This window comes from Chiloscyllium punctatum, chromosome 24 (assembly GCF_047496795.1).
Source record: "Chiloscyllium punctatum isolate Juve2018m chromosome 24, sChiPun1.3, whole genome shotgun sequence".
In the NCBI taxonomy this organism is placed as follows: domain Eukaryota; kingdom Metazoa; phylum Chordata; class Chondrichthyes; order Orectolobiformes; family Hemiscylliidae; genus Chiloscyllium; species Chiloscyllium punctatum.
Window position 1 is genome coordinate 43964808 of NC_092762.1, and position 21971 is coordinate 43986778.

The 21971-nt window shown below is 55.7% G+C and overlaps 19 non-coding genes across 19 annotated transcripts; all 19 read right to left on the bottom strand.

The window, feature by feature from the left end:
- Window positions 1-1035: 1035 nt before the first annotated feature.
- Window positions 1036-1108, bottom strand: trnak-cuu (transfer RNA lysine (anticodon CUU)). The gene has a single exon. It is a non-coding gene; the product is annotated as a tRNA-Lys (tRNA).
- Window positions 1109-2178: 1070 nt separating this feature from the next.
- trnak-uuu (transfer RNA lysine (anticodon UUU)) lies at window positions 2179-2251 on the bottom strand. Its single transcript has one exon. It is a non-coding gene; the product is annotated as a tRNA-Lys (tRNA).
- A 1071-nt stretch (window positions 2252-3322) lies between these two features.
- trnak-cuu (transfer RNA lysine (anticodon CUU)) lies at window positions 3323-3395 on the bottom strand. The gene has a single exon. It is a non-coding gene; the product is annotated as a tRNA-Lys (tRNA).
- Window positions 3396-4465: 1070 nt separating this feature from the next.
- Window positions 4466-4538, bottom strand: trnak-uuu (transfer RNA lysine (anticodon UUU)). Its single transcript has one exon. It is a non-coding gene; the product is annotated as a tRNA-Lys (tRNA).
- Window positions 4539-5609: 1071 nt separating this feature from the next.
- On the bottom strand, window positions 5610-5682 carry trnak-cuu (transfer RNA lysine (anticodon CUU)). Its single transcript has one exon. It is a non-coding gene; the product is annotated as a tRNA-Lys (tRNA).
- Window positions 5683-6752: 1070 nt separating this feature from the next.
- Window positions 6753-6825, bottom strand: trnak-cuu (transfer RNA lysine (anticodon CUU)). The gene has a single exon. It is a non-coding gene; the product is annotated as a tRNA-Lys (tRNA).
- Window positions 6826-7896: 1071 nt separating this feature from the next.
- Window positions 7897-7969, bottom strand: trnak-cuu (transfer RNA lysine (anticodon CUU)). Its single transcript has one exon. It is a non-coding gene; the product is annotated as a tRNA-Lys (tRNA).
- Window positions 7970-9039: 1070 nt separating this feature from the next.
- Window positions 9040-9112, bottom strand: trnak-uuu (transfer RNA lysine (anticodon UUU)). The gene has a single exon. It is a non-coding gene; the product is annotated as a tRNA-Lys (tRNA).
- Window positions 9113-10183: 1071 nt separating this feature from the next.
- Window positions 10184-10256, bottom strand: trnak-uuu (transfer RNA lysine (anticodon UUU)). Its single transcript has one exon. It is a non-coding gene; the product is annotated as a tRNA-Lys (tRNA).
- Window positions 10257-11327: 1071 nt separating this feature from the next.
- Window positions 11328-11400, bottom strand: trnak-cuu (transfer RNA lysine (anticodon CUU)). Its single transcript has one exon. It is a non-coding gene; the product is annotated as a tRNA-Lys (tRNA).
- Window positions 11401-12470: 1070 nt separating this feature from the next.
- trnak-uuu (transfer RNA lysine (anticodon UUU)) lies at window positions 12471-12543 on the bottom strand. Its single transcript has one exon. It is a non-coding gene; the product is annotated as a tRNA-Lys (tRNA).
- A 1071-nt stretch (window positions 12544-13614) lies between these two features.
- trnak-cuu (transfer RNA lysine (anticodon CUU)) lies at window positions 13615-13687 on the bottom strand. Its single transcript has one exon. It is a non-coding gene; the product is annotated as a tRNA-Lys (tRNA).
- A 1070-nt stretch (window positions 13688-14757) lies between these two features.
- On the bottom strand, window positions 14758-14830 carry trnak-uuu (transfer RNA lysine (anticodon UUU)). The gene has a single exon. It is a non-coding gene; the product is annotated as a tRNA-Lys (tRNA).
- Window positions 14831-15901: 1071 nt separating this feature from the next.
- On the bottom strand, window positions 15902-15974 carry trnak-uuu (transfer RNA lysine (anticodon UUU)). The gene has a single exon. It is a non-coding gene; the product is annotated as a tRNA-Lys (tRNA).
- A 1071-nt stretch (window positions 15975-17045) lies between these two features.
- Window positions 17046-17118, bottom strand: trnak-cuu (transfer RNA lysine (anticodon CUU)). Its single transcript has one exon. It is a non-coding gene; the product is annotated as a tRNA-Lys (tRNA).
- Window positions 17119-18188: 1070 nt separating this feature from the next.
- Window positions 18189-18261, bottom strand: trnak-uuu (transfer RNA lysine (anticodon UUU)). The gene has a single exon. It is a non-coding gene; the product is annotated as a tRNA-Lys (tRNA).
- Window positions 18262-19332: 1071 nt separating this feature from the next.
- Window positions 19333-19405, bottom strand: trnak-cuu (transfer RNA lysine (anticodon CUU)). Its single transcript has one exon. It is a non-coding gene; the product is annotated as a tRNA-Lys (tRNA).
- Window positions 19406-20475: 1070 nt separating this feature from the next.
- trnak-uuu (transfer RNA lysine (anticodon UUU)) lies at window positions 20476-20548 on the bottom strand. The gene has a single exon. It is a non-coding gene; the product is annotated as a tRNA-Lys (tRNA).
- A 1071-nt stretch (window positions 20549-21619) lies between these two features.
- trnak-cuu (transfer RNA lysine (anticodon CUU)) lies at window positions 21620-21692 on the bottom strand. Its single transcript has one exon. It is a non-coding gene; the product is annotated as a tRNA-Lys (tRNA).
- Window positions 21693-21971: the final 279 nt, after the last annotated feature.

A 21971-nucleotide genomic window follows, 5' to 3' on the forward strand; every position in this document is an offset into this window, starting at 1 on the left:
GCCTGAGCTGGAAAACACGTTCGCGCTTCACACTCTCGCGCAGCCATTCTGACACAATCCACGCGATTCAGTCGGAAAGACTGGCAGCCCCGGCTGTGCAGGGCCGATTCCAAGCCGCCGTCTCTCTTCATCATCCCCCCACTCCATTGCCGCACCGTCCTCTCTCTACTGTAGCAACCCTCCTCAACACACACCTCTGGCACCGTCAAAGCCATCAGCAAGCCTACAACACAGCACCGCCAAAGTAAGAACGGTGCTCATGAGACGGCCTCATCATCAACCCTCCAACACCACGCCCCGTCCCTACCCCCAGCATCCACTCTCTGCTCGAAACAATCCACCCCACCACAAAGCCGCAGACACCGACACTCCCACACGCACGGCCACATCACCATCAGCTCCAAACCAAGGAAGATGTGCATGAAGGTTCCGTTGGACGTGTCTGAGTTGATTTGAAAAAAAAAAGCTGACCATCGATGAGAGCAGTCTCCATAAATCGAAGCTTCAGCACCTGCAAATATAATCAGGATTTCACTGCTGCCTCCCATCGCCACGAACCCTTGGCGCATTCGAGCCTCGGGCGACTCCCTGTGTGGAGTTTGCACATTCTCCCCGTGTCTGCGTGGATTTCGTCCGACGGATCCGGTTTCCTCCCACAGTCCAAAGGAGTGCAGCGCAGGTGTTTTGGCCATGCTAAATTGCCCCTTGTTTTCAGGCATGTGCAGGTTCGGAGTCACGAGGTGGGGGTTTAGGTGTGTGGGGGATACTCTTGGGAGAGTCGGTAGCCTGTTTCCACAGTCGAGGGATTCTATGCTAATTTCTGATTTCGCGCATTTGGAGGACCTTAAAGAGATCAATTCAAACAGAAGCCACGCGTTCCGCGATTACGGCAGCAACTGCGACAGTTCGGAAATGCAGGCAAAACTGCCCTGTGCTTGCTTCCACCGCCACAATGTAAGGGCCATTGAGTCTGATTTGTTAGCACTGCCCTGCGCCTTCGCTGTTGTCCCGTGGCAGAGCGATTTAAAAGCGACCCGCCCGAGCAGGGACTTGAACCCTGGACCCTCAGATTAAGAGTCTGATGCTCTACCGACTGAGCTACCCGGGCTCGTGGCAGGCCGCCTGCCCGGCTACGGCTTTCCCTGCCTGAGCTGGAAAACACGTTCGCGCTTCACACTCTCGCGCAGCCATTCTGACACAATCCACGCGATTCAGTCGGAAAGACTGGCAGCCCCGGCTGTGCAGGGCCGATTCCAAGCCGCCGTCTCTCTTCATCATCCCCCCACTCCATTGCCGCACCGTCCTCTCTCTACTGTAGCAACCCTCCTCAACACACACCTCTGGCACCGTCAAAGCCATCAGCAAGCCTACAACACAGCACCGCCAAAGTAAGAACGGTGCTCATGAGACGGCCTCATCATCAACCCTCCAACACCACGCGCCGTCCCTACCCCCAGCATCCACTCTCTGCTCGAAACAATCCACCCCACCACAAAGCCGCAGACACCGACACTCCCACACGCACGGCCACATCACCATCAGCTCCAAACCAAGGAAGATGTGCATGAAGGTTCCGTTGGACGTGTCTGAGTTGATTTGAAAACAAAAGCAGACCATCGATGAGAGCAGTCTCCATAAATCGAAGCTTCAGCACCTGCAAATATAATCAGGATTTCACTGCTGCCTCCCATCGCCACGAACCCTTGGCGCATTCGAGCCTCGGGCGACTCCCTGTGTGGAGTTTGCACATTCTCCCCGTGTCTGCGTGGATTTCGTCCGACGGATCCGGTTTCCTCCCACAGTCCAAAGGAGTGCAGCGCAGGTGTTTTGGCCATGCTAAATTGCCCCTTGTTTTCAGGCATGTGCAGGTTCGGAGTCACGAGGTGGGGGTTTAGGTGTGTGGGGGATACTCTTGGGAGAGTCGGTAGCCTGTTTCCACAGTCGAGGGATTCTATGCTAATTTCTGATTTCGCGCATTTGGAGGACCTTAAAGAGATCAATTCAAACAGAAGCCACGCGTTCCGCGATTACGGCAGCAACTGCGACAGTTCGGAAATGCAGGCAAAACTGCCCTGTGCTTGCTTCCACCGCCACAATGTAAGGGCCATTGAGTCTGATTTGTTAGCACTGCCCTGCGCCTTCGCTGTTGTCCCGTGGCAGAGCGATTTAAAAGCGACCCGCCCGAGCAGGGACTTGAACCCTGGACCCTCAGATTAAAAGTCTGATGCTCTACCGACTGAGCTACCCGGGCTCGTGGCAGGCCGCCTGCCCGGCTACGGCTTTCCCTGCCTGAGCTGGAAAACACGTTCGCGCTTCACACTCTCGCGCAGCCATTCTGACACAATCCACGCGATTCAGTCGGAAAGACTGGCAGCCCCGGCTGTGCAGGGCCGATTCCAAGCCGCCGTCTCTCTTCATCATCCCCCCACTCCATTGCCGCACCGTCCTCTCTCTACTGTAGCAACCCTCCTCAACACACACCTCTGGCACCGTCAAAGCCATCAGCAAGCCTACAACACAGCACCGCCAAAGTAAGAACGGTGCTCATGAGACGGCCTCATCATCAACCCTCCAACACCACGCCCCGTCCCTACCCCCAGCATCCACTCTCTGCTCGAAACAATCCACCCCACCACAAAGCCGCAGACACCGACACTCCCACACGCACGGCCACATCACCATCAGCTCCAAACCAAGGAAGATGTGCATGAAGGTTCCGTTGGACGTGTCTGAGTTGATTTGAAAAAAAAAAGCTGACCATCGATGAGAGCAGTCTCCATAAATCGAAGCTTCAGCACCTGCAAATATAATCAGGATTTCACTGCTGCCTCCCATCGCCACGAACCCTTGGCGCATTCGAGCCTCGGGCGACTCCCTGTGTGGAGTTTGCACATTCTCCCCGTGTCTGCGTGGATTTCGTCCGACGGATCCGGTTTCCTCCCACAGTCCAAAGGAGTGCAGCGCAGGTGTTTTGGCCATGCTAAATTGCCCCTTGTTTTCAGGCATGTGCAGGTTCGGAGTCACGAGGTGGGGGTTTAGGTGTGTGGGGGATACTCTTGGGAGAGTCGGTAGCCTGTTTCCACAGTCGAGGGATTCTATGCTAATTTCTGATTTCGCGCATTTGGAGGACCTTAAAGAGATCAATTCAAACAGAAGCCACGCGTTCCGCGATTACGGCAGCAACTGCGACAGTTCGGAAATGCAGGCAAAACTGCCCTGTGCTTGCTTCCACCGCCACAATGTAAGGGCCATTGAGTCTGATTTGTTAGCACTGCCCTGCGCCTTCGCTGTTGTCCCGTGGCAGAGCGATTTAAAAGCGACCCGCCCGAGCAGGGACTTGAACCCTGGACCCTCAGATTAAGAGTCTGATGCTCTACCGACTGAGCTACCCGGGCTGGTGGCAGGCCGCCTGCCCGGCTACGGCTTTCCCTGCCTGAGCTGGAAAACACGTTCGCGCTTCACACTCTCGCGCAGCCATTCTGACACAATCCACGCGATTCAGTCGGAAAGACTGGCAGCCCCGGCTGTGCAGGGCCGATTCCAAGCCGCCGTCTCTCTTCATCATCCCCCCACTCCATTGCCGCACCGTCCTCTCTCTACTGTAGCAACCCTCCTCAACACACACCTCTGGCACCGTCAAAGCCATCAGCAAGCCTACAACACAGCACCGCCAAAGTAAGAACGGTGCTCATGAGACGGCCTCATCATCAACCCTCCAACACCACGCGCCGTCCCTACCCCCAGCATCCACTCTCTGCTCGAAACAATCCACCCCACCACAAAGCCGCAGACACCGACACTCCCACACGCACGGCCACATCACCATCAGCTCCAAACCAAGGAAGATGTGCATGAAGGTTCCGTTGGACGTGTCTGAGTTGATTTGAAAACAAAAGCAGACCATCGATGAGAGCAGTCTCCATAAATCGAAGCTTCAGCACCTGCAAATATAATCAGGATTTCACTGCTGCCTCCCATCGCCACGAACCCTTGGCGCATTCGAGCCTCGGGCGACTCCCTGTGTGGAGTTTGCACATTCTCCCCGTGTCTGCGTGGATTTCGTCCGACGGATCCGGTTTCCTCCCACAGTCCAAAGGAGTGCAGCGCAGGTGTTTTGGCCATGCTAAATTGCCCCTTGTTTTCAGGCATGTGCAGGTTCGGAGTCACGAGGTGGGGGTTTAGGTGTGTGGGGGATACTCTTGGGAGAGTCGGTAGCCTGTTTCCACAGTCGAGGGATTCTATGCTAATTTCTGATTTCGCGCATTTGGAGGACCTTAAAGAGATCAATTCAAACAGAAGCCACGCGTTCCGCGATTACGGCAGCAACTGCGACAGTTCGGAAATGCAGGCAAAACTGCCCTGTGCTTGCTTCCACCGCCACAATGTAAGGGCCATTGAGTCTGATTTGTTAGCACTGCCCTGCGCCTTCGCTGTTGTCCCGTGGCAGAGCGATTTAAAAGCGACCCGCCCGAGCAGGGACTTGAACCCTGGACCCTCAGATTAAAAGTCTGATGCTCTACCGACTGAGCTACCCGGGCTCGTGGCAGGCCGCCTGCCCGGCTACGGCTTTCCCTGCCTGAGCTGGAAAACACGTTCGCGCTTCACACTCTCGCGCAGCCATTCTGACACAATCCACGCGATTCAGTCGGAAAGACTGGCAGCCCCGGCTGTGCAGGGCCGATTCCAAGCCGCCGTCTCTCTTCATCATCCCCCCACTCCATTGCCGCACCGTCCTCTCTCTACTGTAGCAACCCTCCTCAACACACACCTCTGGCACCGTCAAAGCCATCAGCAAGCCTACAACACAGCACCGCCAAAGTAAGAACGGTGCTCATGAGACGGCCTCATCATCAACCCTCCAACACCACGCCCCGTCCCTACCCCCAGCATCCACTCTCTGCTCGAAACAATCCACCCCACCACAAAGCCGCAGACACCGACACTCCCACACGCACGGCCACATCACCATCAGCTCCAAACCAAGGAAGATGTGCATGAAGGTTCCGTTGGACGTGTCTGAGTTGATTTGAAAAAAAAAAGCTGACCATCGATGAGAGCAGTCTCCATAAATCGAAGCTTCAGCACCTGCAAATATAATCAGGATTTCACTGCTGCCTCCCATCGCCACGAACCCTTGGCGCATTCGAGCCTCGGGCGACTCCCTGTGTGGAGTTTGCACATTCTCCCCGTGTCTGCGTGGATTTCGTCCGACGGATCCGGTTTCCTCCCACAGTCCAAAGGAGTGCAGCGCAGGTGTTTTGGCCATGCTAAATTGCCCCTTGTTTTCAGGCATGTGCAGGTTCGGAGTCACGAGGTGGGGGTTTAGGTGTGTGGGGGATACTCTTGGGAGAGTCGGTAGCCTGTTTCCACAGTCGAGGGATTCTATGCTAATTTCTGATTTCGCGCATTTGGAGGACCTTAAAGAGATCAATTCAAACAGAAGCCACGCGTTCCGCGATTACGGCAGCAACTGCGACAGTTCGGAAATGCAGGCAAAACTGCCCTGTGCTTGCTTCCACCGCCACAATGTAAGGGCCATTGAGTCTGATTTGTTAGCACTGCCCTGCGCCTTCGCTGTTGTCCCGTGGCAGAGCGATTTAAAAGCGACCCGCCCGAGCAGGGACTTGAACCCTGGACCCTCAGATTAAGAGTCTGATGCTCTACCGACTGAGCTACCCGGGCTCGTGGCAGGCCGCCTGCCCGGCTACGGCTTTCCCTGCCTGAGCTGGAAAACACGTTCGCGCTTCACACTCTCGCGCAGCCATTCTGACACAATCCACGCGATTCAGTCGGAAAGACTGGCAGCCCCGGCTGTGCAGGGCCGATTCCAAGCCGCCGTCTCTCTTCATCATCCCCCCACTCCATTGCCGCACCGTCCTCTCTCTACTGTAGCAACCCTCCTCAACACACACCTCTGGCACCGTCAAAGCCATCAGCAAGCCTACAACACAGCACCGCCAAAGTAAGAACGGTGCTCATGAGACGGCCTCATCATCAACCCTCCAACACCACGCGCCGTCCCTACCCCCAGCATCCACTCTCTGCTCGAAACAATCCACCCCACCACAAAGCCGCAGACACCGACACTCCCACACGCACGGCCACATCACCATCAGCTCCAAACCAAGGAAGATGTGCATGAAGGTTCCGTTGGACGTGTCTGAGTTGATTTGAAAACAAAAGCAGACCATCGATGAGAGCAGTCTCCATAAATCGAAGCTTCAGCACCTGCAAATATAATCAGGATTTCACTGCTGCCTCCCATCGCCACGAACCCTTGGCGCATTCGAGCCTCGGGCGACTCCCTGTGTGGAGTTTGCACATTCTCCCCGTGTCTGCGTGGATTTCGTCCGACGGATCCGGTTTCCTCCCACAGTCCAAAGGAGTGCAGCGCAGGTGTTTTGGCCATGCTAAATTGCCCCTTGTTTTCAGGCATGTGCAGGTTCGGAGTCACGAGGTGGGGGTTTAGGTGTGTGGGGGATACTCTTGGGAGAGTCGGTAGCCTGTTTCCACAGTCGAGGGATTCTATGCTAATTTCTGATTTCGCGCATTTGGAGGACCTTAAAGAGATCAATTCAAACAGAAGCCACGCGTTCCGCGATTACGGCAGCAACTGCGACAGTTCGGAAATGCAGGCAAAACTGCCCTGTGCTTGCTTCCACCGCCACAATGTAAGGGCCATTGAGTCTGATTTGTTAGCACTGCCCTGCGCCTTCGCTGTTGTCCCGTGGCAGAGCGATTTAAAAGCGACCCGCCCGAGCAGGGACTTGAACCCTGGACCCTCAGATTAAGAGTCTGATGCTCTACCGACTGAGCTACCCGGGCTGGTGGCAGGCCGCCTGCCCGGCTACGGCTTTCCCTGCCTGAGCTGGAAAACACGTTCGCGCTTCACACTCTCGCGCAGCCATTCTGACACAATCCACGCGATTCAGTCGGAAAGACTGGCAGCCCCGGCTGTGCAGGGCCGATTCCAAGCCGCCGTCTCTCTTCATCATCCCCCCACTCCATTGCCGCACCGTCCTCTCTCTACTGTAGCAACCCTCCTCAACACACACCTCTGGCACCGTCAAAGCCATCAGCAAGCCTACAACACAGCACCGCCAAAGTAAGAACGGTGCTCATGAGACGGCCTCATCATCAACCCTCCAACACCACGCCCCGTCCCTACCCCCAGCATCCACTCTCTGCTCGAAACAATCCACCCCACCACAAAGCCGCAGACACCGACACTCCCACACGCACGGCCACATCACCATCAGCTCCAAACCAAGGAAGATGTGCATGAAGGTTCCGTTGGACGTGTCTGAGTTGATTTGAAAAAAAAAAGCAGACCATCGATGAGAGCAGTCTCCATAAATCGAAGCTTCAGCACCTGCAAATATAATCAGGATTTCACTGCTGCCTCCCATCGCCACGAACCCTTGGCGCATTCGAGCCTCGGGCGACTCCCTGTGTGGAGTTTGCACATTCTCCCCGTGTCTGCGTGGATTTCGTCCGACGGATCCGGTTTCCTCCCACAGTCCAAAGGAGTGCAGCGCAGGTGTTTTGGCCATGCTAAATTGCCCCTTGTTTTCAGGCATGTGCAGGTTCGGAGTCACGAGGTGGGGGTTTAGGTGTGTGGGGGATACTCTTGGGAGAGTCGGTAGCCTGTTTCCACAGTCGAGGGATTCTATGCTAATTTCTGATTTCGCGCATTTGGAGGACCTTAAAGAGATCAATTCAAACAGAAGCCACGCGTTCCGCGATTACGGCAGCAACTGCGACAGTTCGGAAATGCAGGCAAAACTGCCCTGTGCTTGCTTCCACCGCCACAATGTAAGGGCCATTGAGTCTGATTTGTTAGCACTGCCCTGCGCCTTCGCTGTTGTCCCGTGGCAGAGCGATTTAAAAGCGACCCGCCCGAGCAGGGACTTGAACCCTGGACCCTCAGATTAAGAGTCTGATGCTCTACCGACTGAGCTACCCGGGCTGGTGGCAGGCCGCCTGCCCGGCTACGGCTTTCCCTGCCTGAGCTGGAAAACACGTTCGCGCTTCACACTCTCGCGCAGCCATTCTGACACAATCCACGCGATTCAGTCGGAAAGACTGGCAGCCCCGGCTGTGCAGGGCCGATTCCAAGCCGCCGTCTCTCTTCATCATCCCCCCACTCCATTGCCGCACCGTCCTCTCTCTACTGTAGCAACCCTCCTCAACACACACCTCTGGCACCGTCAAAGCCATCAGCAAGCCTACAACACAGCACCGCCAAAGTAAGAACGGTGCTCATGAGACGGCCTCATCATCAACCCTCCAACACCACGCGCCGTCCCTACCCCCAGCATCCACTCTCTGCTCGAAACAATCCACCCCACCACAAAGCCGCAGACACCGACACTCCCACACGCACGGCCACATCACCATCAGCTCCAAACCAAGGAAGATGTGCATGAAGGTTCCGTTGGACGTGTCTGAGTTGATTTGAAAACAAAAGCAGACCATCGATGAGAGCAGTCTCCATAAATCGAAGCTTCAGCACCTGCAAATATAATCAGGATTTCACTGCTGCCTCCCATCGCCACGAACCCTTGGCGCATTCGAGCCTCGGGCGACTCCCTGTGTGGAGTTTGCACATTCTCCCCGTGTCTGCGTGGATTTCGTCCGACGGATCCGGTTTCCTCCCACAGTCCAAAGGAGTGCAGCGCAGGTGTTTTGGCCATGCTAAATTGCCCCTTGTTTTCAGGCATGTGCAGGTTCGGAGTCACGAGGTGGGGGTTTAGGTGTGTGGGGGATACTCTTGGGAGAGTCGGTAGCCTGTTTCCACAGTCGAGGGATTCTATGCTAATTTCTGATTTCGCGCATTTGGAGGACCTTAAAGAGATCAATTCAAACAGAAGCCACGCGTTCCGCGATTACGGCAGCAACTGCGACAGTTCGGAAATGCAGGCAAAACTGCCCTGTGCTTGCTTCCACCGCCACAATGTAAGGGCCATTGAGTCTGATTTGTTAGCACTGCCCTGCGCCTTCGCTGTTGTCCCGTGGCAGAGCGATTTAAAAGCGACCCGCCCGAGCAGGGACTTGAACCCTGGACCCTCAGATTAAAAGTCTGATGCTCTACCGACTGAGCTACCCGGGCTCGTGGCAGGCCGCCTGCCCGGCTACGGCTTTCCCTGCCTGAGCTGGAAAACACGTTCGCGCTTCACACTCTCGCGCAGCCATTCTGACACAATCCACGCGATTCAGTCGGAAAGACTGGCAGCCCCGGCTGTGCAGGGCCGATTCCAAGCCGCCGTCTCTCTTCATCATCCCCCCACTCCATTGCCGCACCGTCCTCTCTCTACTGTAGCAACCCTCCTCAACACACACCTCTGGCACCGTCAAAGCCATCAGCAAGCCTACAACACAGCACCGCCAAAGTAAGAACGGTGCTCATGAGACGGCCTCATCATCAACCCTCCAACACCACGCGCCGTCCCTACCCCCAGCATCCACTCTCTGCTCGAAACAATCCACCCCACCACAAAGCCGCAGACACCGACACTCCCACACGCACGGCCACATCACCATCAGCTCCAAACCAAGGAAGATGTGCATGAAGGTTCCGTTGGACGTGTCTGAGTTGATTTGAAAAAAAAAAGCTGACCATCGATGAGAGCAGTCTCCATAAATCGAAGCTTCAGCACCTGCAAATATAATCAGGATTTCACTGCTGCCTCCCATCGCCACGAACCCTTGGCGCATTCGAGCCTCGGGCGACTCCCTGTGTGGAGTTTGCACATTCTCCCCGTGTCTGCGTGGATTTCGTCCGACGGATCCGGTTTCCTCCCACAGTCCAAAGGAGTGCAGCGCAGGTGTTTTGGCCATGCTAAATTGCCCCTTGTTTTCAGGCATGTGCAGGTTCGGAGTCACGAGGTGGGGGTTTAGGTGTGTGGGGGATACTCTTGGGAGAGTCGGTAGCCTGTTTCCACAGTCGAGGGATTCTATGCTAATTTCTGATTTCGCGCATTTGGAGGACCTTAAAGAGATCAATTCAAACAGAAGCCACGCGTTCCGCGATTACGGCAGCAACTGCGACAGTTCGGAAATGCAGGCAAAACTGCCCTGTGCTTGCTTCCACCGCCACAATGTAAGGGCCATTGAGTCTGATTTGTTAGCACTGCCCTGCGCCTTCGCTGTTGTCCCGTGGCAGAGCGATTTAAAAGCGACCCGCCCGAGCAGGGACTTGAACCCTGGACCCTCAGATTAAAAGTCTGATGCTCTACCGACTGAGCTACCCGGGCTCGTGGCAGGCCGCCTGCCCGGCTACGGCTTTCCCTGCCTGAGCTGGAAAACACGTTCGCGCTTCACACTCTCGCGCAGCCATTCTGACACAATCCACGCGATTCAGTCGGAAAGACTGGCAGCCCCGGCTGTGCAGGGCCGATTCCAAGCCGCCGTCTCTCTTCATCATCCCCCCACTCCATTGCCGCACCGTCCTCTCTCTACTGTAGCAACCCTCCTCAACACACACCTCTGGCACCGTCAAAGCCATCAGCAAGCCTACAACACAGCACCGCCAAAGTAAGAACGGTGCTCATGAGACGGCCTCATCATCAACCCTCCAACACCACGCGCCGTCCCTACCCCCAGCATCCACTCTCTGCTCGAAACAATCCACCCCACCACAAAGCCGCAGACACCGACACTCCCACACGCACGGCCACATCACCATCAGCTCCAAACCAAGGAAGATGTGCATGAAGGTTCCGTTGGACGTGTCTGAGTTGATTTGAAAAAAAAAAGCTGACCATCGATGAGAGCAGTCTCCATAAATCGAAGCTTCAGCACCTGCAAATATAATCAGGATTTCACTGCTGCCTCCCATCGCCACGAACCCTTGGCGCATTCGAGCCTCGGGCGACTCCCTGTGTGGAGTTTGCACATTCTCCCCGTGTCTGCGTGGATTTCGTCCGACGGATCCGGTTTCCTCCCACAGTCCAAAGGAGTGCAGCGCAGGTGTTTTGGCCATGCTAAATTGCCCCTTGTTTTCAGGCATGTGCAGGTTCGGAGTCACGAGGTGGGGGTTTAGGTGTGTGGGGGATACTCTTGGGAGAGTCGGTAGCCTGTTTCCACAGTCGAGGGATTCTATGCTAATTTCTGATTTCGCGCATTTGGAGGACCTTAAAGAGATCAATTCAAACAGAAGCCACGCGTTCCGCGATTACGGCAGCAACTGCGACAGTTCGGAAATGCAGGCAAAACTGCCCTGTGCTTGCTTCCACCGCCACAATGTAAGGGCCATTGAGTCTGATTTGTTAGCACTGCCCTGCGCCTTCGCTGTTGTCCCGTGGCAGAGCGATTTAAAAGCGACCCGCCCGAGCAGGGACTTGAACCCTGGACCCTCAGATTAAGAGTCTGATGCTCTACCGACTGAGCTACCCGGGCTCGTGGCAGGCCGCCTGCCCGGCTACGGCTTTCCCTGCCTGAGCTGGAAAACACGTTCGCGCTTCACACTCTCGCGCAGCCATTCTGACACAATCCACGCGATTCAGTCGGAAAGACTGGCAGCCCCGGCTGTGCAGGGCCGATTCCAAGCCGCCGTCTCTCTTCATCATCCCCCCACTCCATTGCCGCACCGTCCTCTCTCTACTGTAGCAACCCTCCTCAACACACACCTCTGGCACCGTCAAAGCCATCAGCAAGCCTACAACACAGCACCGCCAAAGTAAGAACGGTGCTCATGAGACGGCCTCATCATCAACCCTCCAACACCACGCGCCGTCCCTACCCCCAGCATCCACTCTCTGCTCGAAACAATCCACCCCACCACAAAGCCGCAGACACCGACACTCCCACACGCACGGCCACATCACCATCAGCTCCAAACCAAGGAAGATGTGCATGAAGGTTCCGTTGGACGTGTCTGAGTTGATTTGAAAACAAAAGCAGACCATCGATGAGAGCAGTCTCCATAAATCGAAGCTTCAGCACCTGCAAATATAATCAGGATTTCACTGCTGCCTCCCATCGCCACGAACCCTTGGCGCATTCGAGCCTCGGGCGACTCCCTGTGTGGAGTTTGCACATTCTCCCCGTGTCTGCGTGGATTTCGTCCGACGGATCCGGTTTCCTCCCACAGTCCAAAGGAGTGCAGCGCAGGTGTTTTGGCCATGCTAAATTGCCCCTTGTTTTCAGGCATGTGCAGGTTCGGAGTCACGAGGTGGGGGTTTAGGTGTGTGGGGGATACTCTTGGGAGAGTCGGTAGCCTGTTTCCACAGTCGAGGGATTCTATGCTAATTTCTGATTTCGCGCATTTGGAGGACCTTAAAGAGATCAATTCAAACAGAAGCCACGCGTTCCGCGATTACGGCAGCAACTGCGACAGTTCGGAAATGCAGGCAAAACTGCCCTGTGCTTGCTTCCACCGCCACAATGTAAGGGCCATTGAGTCTGATTTGTTAGCACTGCCCTGCGCCTTCGCTGTTGTCCCGTGGCAGAGCGATTTAAAAGCGACCCGCCCGAGCAGGGACTTGAACCCTGGACCCTCAGATTAAAAGTCTGATGCTCTACCGACTGAGCTACCCGGGCTCGTGGCAGGCCGCCTGCCCGGCTACGGCTTTCCCTGCCTGAGCTGGAAAACACGTTCGCGCTTCACACTCTCGCGCAGCCATTCTGACACAATCCACGCGATTCAGTCGGAAAGACTGGCAGCCCCGGCTGTGCAGGGCCGATTCCAAGCCGCCGTCTCTCTTCATCATCCCCCCACTCCATTGCCGCACCGTCCTCTCTCTACTGTAGCAACCCTCCTCAACACACACCTCTGGCACCGTCAAAGCCATCAGCAAGCCTACAACACAGCACCGCCAAAGTAAGAACGGTGCTCATGAGACGGCCTCATCATCAACCCTCCAACACCACGCCCCGTCCCTACCCCCAGCATCCACTCTCTGCTCGAAACAATCCACCCCACCACAAAGCCGCAGACACCGACACTCCCACACGCACGGCCACATCACCATCAGCTCCAAACCAAGGAAGATGTGCATGAAGGTTCCGTTGGACGTGTCTGAGTTGATTTGAAAAAAAAAAGCTGACCATCGATGAGAGCAGTCTCCATAAATCGAAGCTTCAGCACCTGCAAATATAATCAGGATTTCACTGCTGCCTCCCATCGCCACGAACCCTTGGCGCATTCGAGCCTCGGGCGACTCCCTGTGTGGAGTTTGCACATTCTCCCCGTGTCTGCGTGGATTTCGTCCGACGGATCCGGTTTCCTCCCACAGTCCAAAGGAGTGCAGCGCAGGTGTTTTGGCCATGCTAAATTGCCCCTTGTTTTCAGGCATGTGCAGGTTCGGAGTCACGAGGTGGGGGTTTAGGTGTGTGGGGGATACTCTTGGGAGAGTCGGTAGCCTGTTTCCACAGTCGAGGGATTCTATGCTAATTTCTGATTTCGCGCATTTGGAGGACCTTAAAGAGATCAATTCAAACAGAAGCCACGCGTTCCGCGATTACGGCAGCAACTGCGACAGTTCGGAAATGCAGGCAAAACTGCCCTGTGCTTGCTTCCACCGCCACAATGTAAGGGCCATTGAGTCTGATTTGTTAGCACTGCCCTGCGCCTTCGCTGTTGTCCCGTGGCAGAGCGATTTAAAAGCGACCCGCCCGAGCAGGGACTTGAACCCTGGACCCTCAGATTAAGAGTCTGATGCTCTACCGACTGAGCTACCCGGGCTGGTGGCAGGCCGCCTGCCCGGCTACGGCTTTCCCTGCCTGAGCTGGAAAACACGTTCGCGCTTCACACTCTCGCGCAGCCATTCTGACACAATCCACGCGATTCAGTCGGAAAGACTGGCAGCCCCGGCTGTGCAGGGCCGATTCCAAGCCGCCGTCTCTCTTCATCATCCCCCCACTCCATTGCCGCACCGTCCTCTCTCTACTGTAGCAACCCTCCTCAACACACACCTCTGGCACCGTCAAAGCCATCAGCAAGCCTACAACACAGCACCGCCAAAGTAAGAACGGTGCTCATGAGACGGCCTCATCATCAACCCTCCAACACCACGCGCCGTCCCTACCCCCAGCATCCACTCTCTGCTCGAAACAATCCACCCCACCACAAAGCCGCAGACACCGACACTCCCACACGCACGGCCACATCACCATCAGCTCCAAACCAAGGAAGATGTGCATGAAGGTTCCGTTGGACGTGTCTGAGTTGATTTGAAAACAAAAGCAGACCATCGATGAGAGCAGTCTCCATAAATCGAAGCTTCAGCACCTGCAAATATAATCAGGATTTCACTGCTGCCTCCCATCGCCACGAACCCTTGGCGCATTCGAGCCTCGGGCGACTCCCTGTGTGGAGTTTGCACATTCTCCCCGTGTCTGCGTGGATTTCGTCCGACGGATCCGGTTTCCTCCCACAGTCCAAAGGAGTGCAGCGCAGGTGTTTTGGCCATGCTAAATTGCCCCTTGTTTTCAGGCATGTGCAGGTTCGGAGTCACGAGGTGGGGGTTTAGGTGTGTGGGGGATACTCTTGGGAGAGTCGGTAGCCTGTTTCCACAGTCGAGGGATTCTATGCTAATTTCTGATTTCGCGCATTTGGAGGACCTTAAAGAGATCAATTCAAACAGAAGCCACGCGTTCCGCGATTACGGCAGCAACTGCGACAGTTCGGAAATGCAGGCAAAACTGCCCTGTGCTTGCTTCCACCGCCACAATGTAAGGGCCATTGAGTCTGATTTGTTAGCACTGCCCTGCGCCTTCGCTGTTGTCCCGTGGCAGAGCGATTTAAAAGCGACCCGCCCGAGCAGGGACTTGAACCCTGGACCCTCAGATTAAAAGTCTGATGCTCTACCGACTGAGCTACCCGGGCTCGTGGCAGGCCGCCTGCCCGGCTACGGCTTTCCCTGCCTGAGCTGGAAAACACGTTCGCGCTTCACACTCTCGCGCAGCCATTCTGACACAATCCACGCGATTCAGTCGGAAAGACTGGCAGCCCCGGCTGTGCAGGGCCGATTCCAAGCCGCCGTCTCTCTTCATCATCCCCCCACTCCATTGCCGCACCGTCCTCTCTCTACTGTAGCAACCCTCCTCAACACACACCTCTGGCACCGTCAAAGCCATCAGCAAGCCTACAACACAGCACCGCCAAAGTAAGAACGGTGCTCATGAGACGGCCTCATCATCAACCCTCCAACACCACGCCCCGTCCCTACCCCCAGCATCCACTCTCTGCTCGAAACAATCCACCCCACCACAAAGCCGCAGACACCGACACTCCCACACGCACGGCCACATCACCATCAGCTCCAAACCAAGGAAGATGTGCATGAAGGTTCCGTTGGACGTGTCTGAGTTGATTTGAAAAAAAAAAGCTGACCATCGATGAGAGCAGTCTCCATAAATCGAAGCTTCAGCACCTGCAAATATAATCAGGATTTCACTGCTGCCTCCCATCGCCACGAACCCTTGGCGCATTCGAGCCTCGGGCGACTCCCTGTGTGGAGTTTGCACATTCTCCCCGTGTCTGCGTGGATTTCGTCCGACGGATCCGGTTTCCTCCCACAGTCCAAAGGAGTGCAGCGCAGGTGTTTTGGCCATGCTAAATTGCCCCTTGTTTTCAGGCATGTGCAGGTTCGGAGTCACGAGGTGGGGGTTTAGGTGTGTGGGGGATACTCTTGGGAGAGTCGGTAGCCTGTTTCCACAGTCGAGGGATTCTATGCTAATTTCTGATTTCGCGCATTTGGAGGACCTTAAAGAGATCAATTCAAACAGAAGCCACGCGTTCCGCGATTACGGCAGCAACTGCGACAGTTCGGAAATGCAGGCAAAACTGCCCTGTGCTTGCTTCCACCGCCACAATGTAAGGGCCATTGAGTCTGATTTGTTAGCACTGCCCTGCGCCTTCGCTGTTGTCCCGTGGCAGAGCGATTTAAAAGCGACCCGCCCGAGCAGGGACTTGAACCCTGGACCCTCAGATTAAAAGTCTGATGCTCTACCGACTGAGCTACCCGGGCTCGTGGCAGGCCGCCTGCCCGGCTACGGCTTTCCCTGCCTGAGCTGGAAAACACGTTCGCGCTTCACACTCTCGCGCAGCCATTCTGACACAATCCACGCGATTCAGTCGGAAAGACTGGCAGCCCCGGCTGTGCAGGGCCGATTCCAAGCCGCCGTCTCTCTTCATCATCCCCCCACTCCATTGCCGCACCGTCCTCTCTCTACTGTAGCAACCCTCCTCAACACACACCTCTGGCACCGTCAAAGCCATCAGCAAGCCTACAACACAGCACCGCCAAAGTAAGAACGGTGCTCATGAGACGGCCTCATCATCAACCCTCCAACACCACGCCCCGTCCCTACCCCCAGCATCCACTCTCTGCTCGAAACAATCCACCCCACCACAAAGCCGCAGACACCGACACTCCCACACGCACGGCCACATCACCATCAGCTCCAAACCAAGGAAGATGTGCATGAAGGTTCCGTTGGACGTGTCTGAGTTGATTTGAAAAAAAAAAGCTGACCATCGATGAGAGCAGTCTCCATAAATCGAAGCTTCAGCACCTGCAAATATAATCAGGATTTCACTGCTGCCTCCCATCGCCACGAACCCTTGGCGCATTCGAGCCTCGGGCGACTCCCTGTGTGGAGTTTGCACATTCTCCCCGTGTCTGCGTGGATTTCGTCCGACGGATCCGGTTTCCTCCCACAGTCCAAAGGAGTGCAGCGCAGGTGTTTTGGCCATGCTAAATTGCCCCTTGTTTTCAGGCATGTGCAGGTTCGGAGTCACGAGGTGGGGGTTTAGGTGTGTGGGGGATACTCTTGGGAGAGTCGGTAGCCTGTTTCCACAGTCGAGGGATTCTATGCTAATTTCTGATTTCGCGCATTTGGAGGACCTTAAAGAGATCAATTCAAACAGAAGCCACGCGTTCCGCGATTACGGCAGCAACTGCGACAGTTCGGAAATGCAGGCAAAACTGCCCTGTGCTTGCTTCCACCGCCACAATGTAAGGGCCATTGAGTCTGATTTGTTAGCACTGCCCTGCGCCTTCGCTGTTGTCCCGTGGCAGAGCGATTTAAAAGCGACCCGCCCGAGCAGGGACTTGAACCCTGGACCCTCAGATTAAGAGTCTGATGCTCTACCGACTGAGCTACCCGGGCTCGTGGCAGGCCGCCTGCCCGGCTACGGCTTTCCCTGCCTGAGCTGGAAAACACGTTCGCGCTTCACACTCTCGCGCAGCCATTCTGACACAATCCACGCGATTCAGTCGGAAAGACTGGCAGCCCCGGCTGTGCAGGGCCGATTCCAAGCCGCCGTCTCTCTTCATCATCCCCCCACTCCATTGCCGCACCGTCCTCTCTCTACTGTAGCAACCCTCCTCAACACACACCTCTGGCACCGTCAAAGCCATCAGCAAGCCTACAACACAGCACCGCCAAAGTAAGAACGGTGCTCATGAGACGGCCTCATCATCAACCCTCCAACACCACGCGCCGTCCCTACCCCCAGCATCCACTCTCTGCTCGAAACAATCCACCCCACCACAAAGCCGCAGACACCGACACTCCCACACGCACGGCCACATCACCATCAGCTCCAAACCAAGGAAGATGTGCATGAAGGTTCCGTTGGACGTGTCTGAGTTGATTTGAAAACAAAAGCAGACCATCGATGAGAGCAGTCTCCATAAATCGAAGCTTCAGCACCTGCAAATATAATCAGGATTTCACTGCTGCCTCCCATCGCCACGAACCCTTGGCGCATTCGAGCCTCGGGCGACTCCCTGTGTGGAGTTTGCACATTCTCCCCGTGTCTGCGTGGATTTCGTCCGACGGATCCGGTTTCCTCCCACAGTCCAAAGGAGTGCAGCGCAGGTGTTTTGGCCATGCTAAATTGCCCCTTGTTTTCAGGCATGTGCAGGTTCGGAGTCACGAGGTGGGGGTTTAGGTGTGTGGGGGATACTCTTGGGAGAGTCGGTAGCCTGTTTCCACAGTCGAGGGATTCTATGCTAATTTCTGATTTCGCGCATTTGGAGGACCTTAAAGAGATCAATTCAAACAGAAGCCACGCGTTCCGCGATTACGGCAGCAACTGCGACAGTTCGGAAATGCAGGCAAAACTGCCCTGTGCTTGCTTCCACCGCCACAATGTAAGGGCCATTGAGTCTGATTTGTTAGCACTGCCCTGCGCCTTCGCTGTTGTCCCGTGGCAGAGCGATTTAAAAGCGACCCGCCCGAGCAGGGACTTGAACCCTGGACCCTCAGATTAAAAGTCTGATGCTCTACCGACTGAGCTACCCGGGCTCGTGGCAGGCCGCCTGCCCGGCTACGGCTTTCCCTGCCTGAGCTGGAAAACACGTTCGCGCTTCACACTCTCGCGCAGCCATTCTGACACAATCCACGCGATTCAGTCGGAAAGACTGGCAGCCCCGGCTGTGCAGGGCCGATTCCAAGCCGCCGTCTCTCTTCATCATCCCCCCACTCCATTGCCGCACCGTCCTCTCTCTACTGTAGCAACCCTCCTCAACACACACCTCTGGCACCGTCAAAGCCATCAGCAAGCCTACAACACAGCACCGCCAAAGTAAGAACGGTGCTCATGAGACGGCCTCATCATCAACCCTCCAACACCACGCCCCGTCCCTACCCCCAGCATCCACTCTCTGCTCGAAACAATCCACCCCACCACAAAGCCGCAGACACCGACACTCCCACACGCACGGCCACATCACCATCAGCTCCAAACCAAGGAAGATGTGCATGAAGGTTCCGTTGGACGTGTCTGAGTTGATTTGAAAAAAAAAAGCTGACCATCGATGAGAGCAGTCTCCATAAATCGAAGCTTCAGCACCTGCAAATATAATCAGGATTTCACTGCTGCCTCCCATCGCCACGAACCCTTGGCGCATTCGAGCCTCGGGCGACTCCCTGTGTGGAGTTTGCACATTCTCCCCGTGTCTGCGTGGATTTCGTCCGACGGATCCGGTTTCCTCCCACAGTCCAAAGGAGTGCAGCGCAGGTGTTTTGGCCATGCTAAATTGCCCCTTGTTTTCAGGCATGTGCAGGTTCGGAGTCACGAGGTGGGGGTTTAGGTGTGTGGGGGATACTCTTGGGAGAGTCGGTAGCCTGTTTCCACAGTCGAGGGATTCTATGCTAATTTCTGATTTCGCGCATTTGGAGGACCTTAAAGAGATCAATTCAAACAGAAGCCACGCGTTCCGCGATTACGGCAGCAACTGCGACAGTTCGGAAATGCAGGCAAAACTGCCCTGTGCTTGCTTCCACCGCCACAATGTAAGGGCCATTGAGTCTGATTTGTTAGCACTGCCCTGCGCCTTCGCTGTTGTCCCGTGGCAGAGCGATTTAAAAGCGACCCGCCCGAGCAGGGACTTGAACCCTGGACCCTCAGATTAAGAGTCTGATGCTCTACCGACTGAGCTACCCGGGCTGGTGGCAGGCCGCCTGCCCGGCTACGGCTTTCCCTGCCTGAGCTGGAAAACACGTTCGCGCTTCACACTCTCGCGCAGCCATTCTGACACAATCCACGCGATTCAGTCGGAAAGACTGGCAGCCCCGGCTGTGCAGGGCCGATTCCAAGCCGCCGTCTCTCTTCATCATCCCCCCACTCCATTGCCGCACCGTCCTCTCTCTACTGTAGCAACCCTCCTCAACACACACCTCTGGCACCGTCAAAGCCATCAGCAAGCCTACAACACAGCACCGCCAAAGTAAGAACGGTGCTCATGAGACGGCCTCATCATCAACCCTCCAACACCACGCCCCGTCCCTACCCCCAGCATCCACTCTCTGCTCGAAACAATCCACCCCACCACAAAGCCGCAGACACCGACACTCCCACACGCACGGCCACATCACCATCAGCTCCAAACCAAGGAAGATGTGCATGAAGGTTCCGTTGGACGTGTCTGAGTTGATTTGAAAACAAAAGCAGACCATCGATGAGAGCAGTCTCCATAAATCGAAGCTTCAGCACCTGCAAATATAATCAGGATTTCACTGCTGCCTCCCATCGCCACGAACCCTTGGCGCATTCGAGCCTCGGGCGACTCCCTGTGTGGAGTTTGCACATTCTCCCCGTGTCTGCGTGGATTTCGTCCGACGGATCCGGTTTCCTCCCACAGTCCAAAGGAGTGCAGCGCAGGTGTTTTGGCCATGCTAAATTGCCCCTTGTTTTCAGGCATGTGCAGGTTCGGAGTCACGAGGTGGGGGTTTAGGTGTGTGGGGGATACTCTTGGGAGAGTCGGTAGCCTGTTTCCACAGTCGAGGGATTCTATGCTAATTTCTGATTTCGCGCATTTGGAGGACCTTAAAGAGATCAATTCAAACAGAAGCCACGCGTTCCGCGATTACGGCAGCAACTGCGACAGTTCGGAAATGCAGGCAAAACTGCCCTGTGCTTGCTTCCACCGCCACAATGTAAGGGCCATTGAGTCTGATTTGTTAGCACTGCCCTGCGCCTTCGCTGTTGTCCCGTGGCAGAGCGATTTAAAAGCGACCCGCCCGAGCAGGGACTTGAACCCTGGACCCTCAGATTAAAAGTCTGATGCTCTACCGACTGAGCTACCCGGGCTCGTGGCAGGCCGCCTGCCCGGCTACGGCTTTCCCTGCCTGAGCTGGAAAACACGTTCGCGCTTCACACTCTCGCGCAGCCATTCTGACACAATCCACGCGATTCAGTCGGAAAGACTGGCAGCCCCGGCTGTGCAGGGCCGATTCCAAGCCGCCGTCTCTCTTCATCATCCCCCCACTCCATTGCCGCACCGTCCTCTCTCTACTGTAGCAACCCTCCTCAACACACACCTCTGGCACCGTCAAAGCCATCAGCAAGCCTACAACACAGCACCGCCAAAGTAAGAACGGTGCTCATGAGACGGCCTCATCATCAACCCTCCAACACCACGCCCCGTCCCTACCCCCAGCATCCACTCTCTGCTCGAAACAATCCACCCCACCACAAAGCCGCAGACACCGACACTCCCACACGCACGGCCACATCACCATCAGCTCCAAACCAAGGAAGATGTGCATGAAGGTTCCGTTGGACGTGTCTGAGTTGATTTGAAAAAAAAAAGCTGACCATCGATGAGAGCAGTCTCCATAAATCGAAGCTTCAGCACCTGCAAATATAATCAGGATTTCACTGCTGCCTCCCATCGCCACGAACCCTTGGCGCATTCGAGCCTCGGGCGACTCCCTGTGTGGAGTTTGCACATTCTCCCCGTGTCTGCGTGGATTTCGTCCGACGGATCCGGTTTCCTCCCACAGTCCAAAGGAGTGCAGCGCAGGTGTTTTGGCCATGCTAAATTGCCCCTTGTTTTCAGGCATGTGCAGGTTCGGAGTCACGAGGTGGGGGTTTAGGTGTGTGGGGGATACTCTTGGGAGAGTCGGTAGCCTGTTTCCACAGTCGAGGGATTCTATGCTAATTTCTGATTTCGCGCATTTGGAGGACCTTAAAGAGATCAATTCAAACAGAAGCCACGCGTTCCGCGATTACGGCAGCAACTGCGACAGTTCGGAAATGCAGGCAAAACTGCCCTGTGCTTGCTTCCACCGCCACAATGTAAGGGCCATTGAGTCTGATTTGTTAGCACTGCCCTGCGCCTTCGCTGTTGTCCCGTGGCAGAGCGATTTAAAAGCGACCCGCCCGAGCAGGGACTTGAACCCTGGACCCTCAGATTAAGAGTCTGATGCTCTACCGACTGAGCTACCCGGGCTCGTGGCAGGCCGCCTGCCCGGCTACGGCTTTCCCTGCCTGAGCTGGAAAACACGTTCGCGCTTCACACTCTCGCGCAGCCATTCTGACACAATCCACGCGATTCAGTCGGAAAGACTGGCAGCCCCGGCTGTGCAGGGCCGATTCCAAGCCGCCGTCTCTCTTCATCATCCCCCCACTCCATTGCCGCACCGTCCTCTCTCTACTGTAGCAACCCTCCTCAACACACACCTCTGGCACCGTCAAAGCCATCAGCAAGCCTACAACACAGCACCGCCAA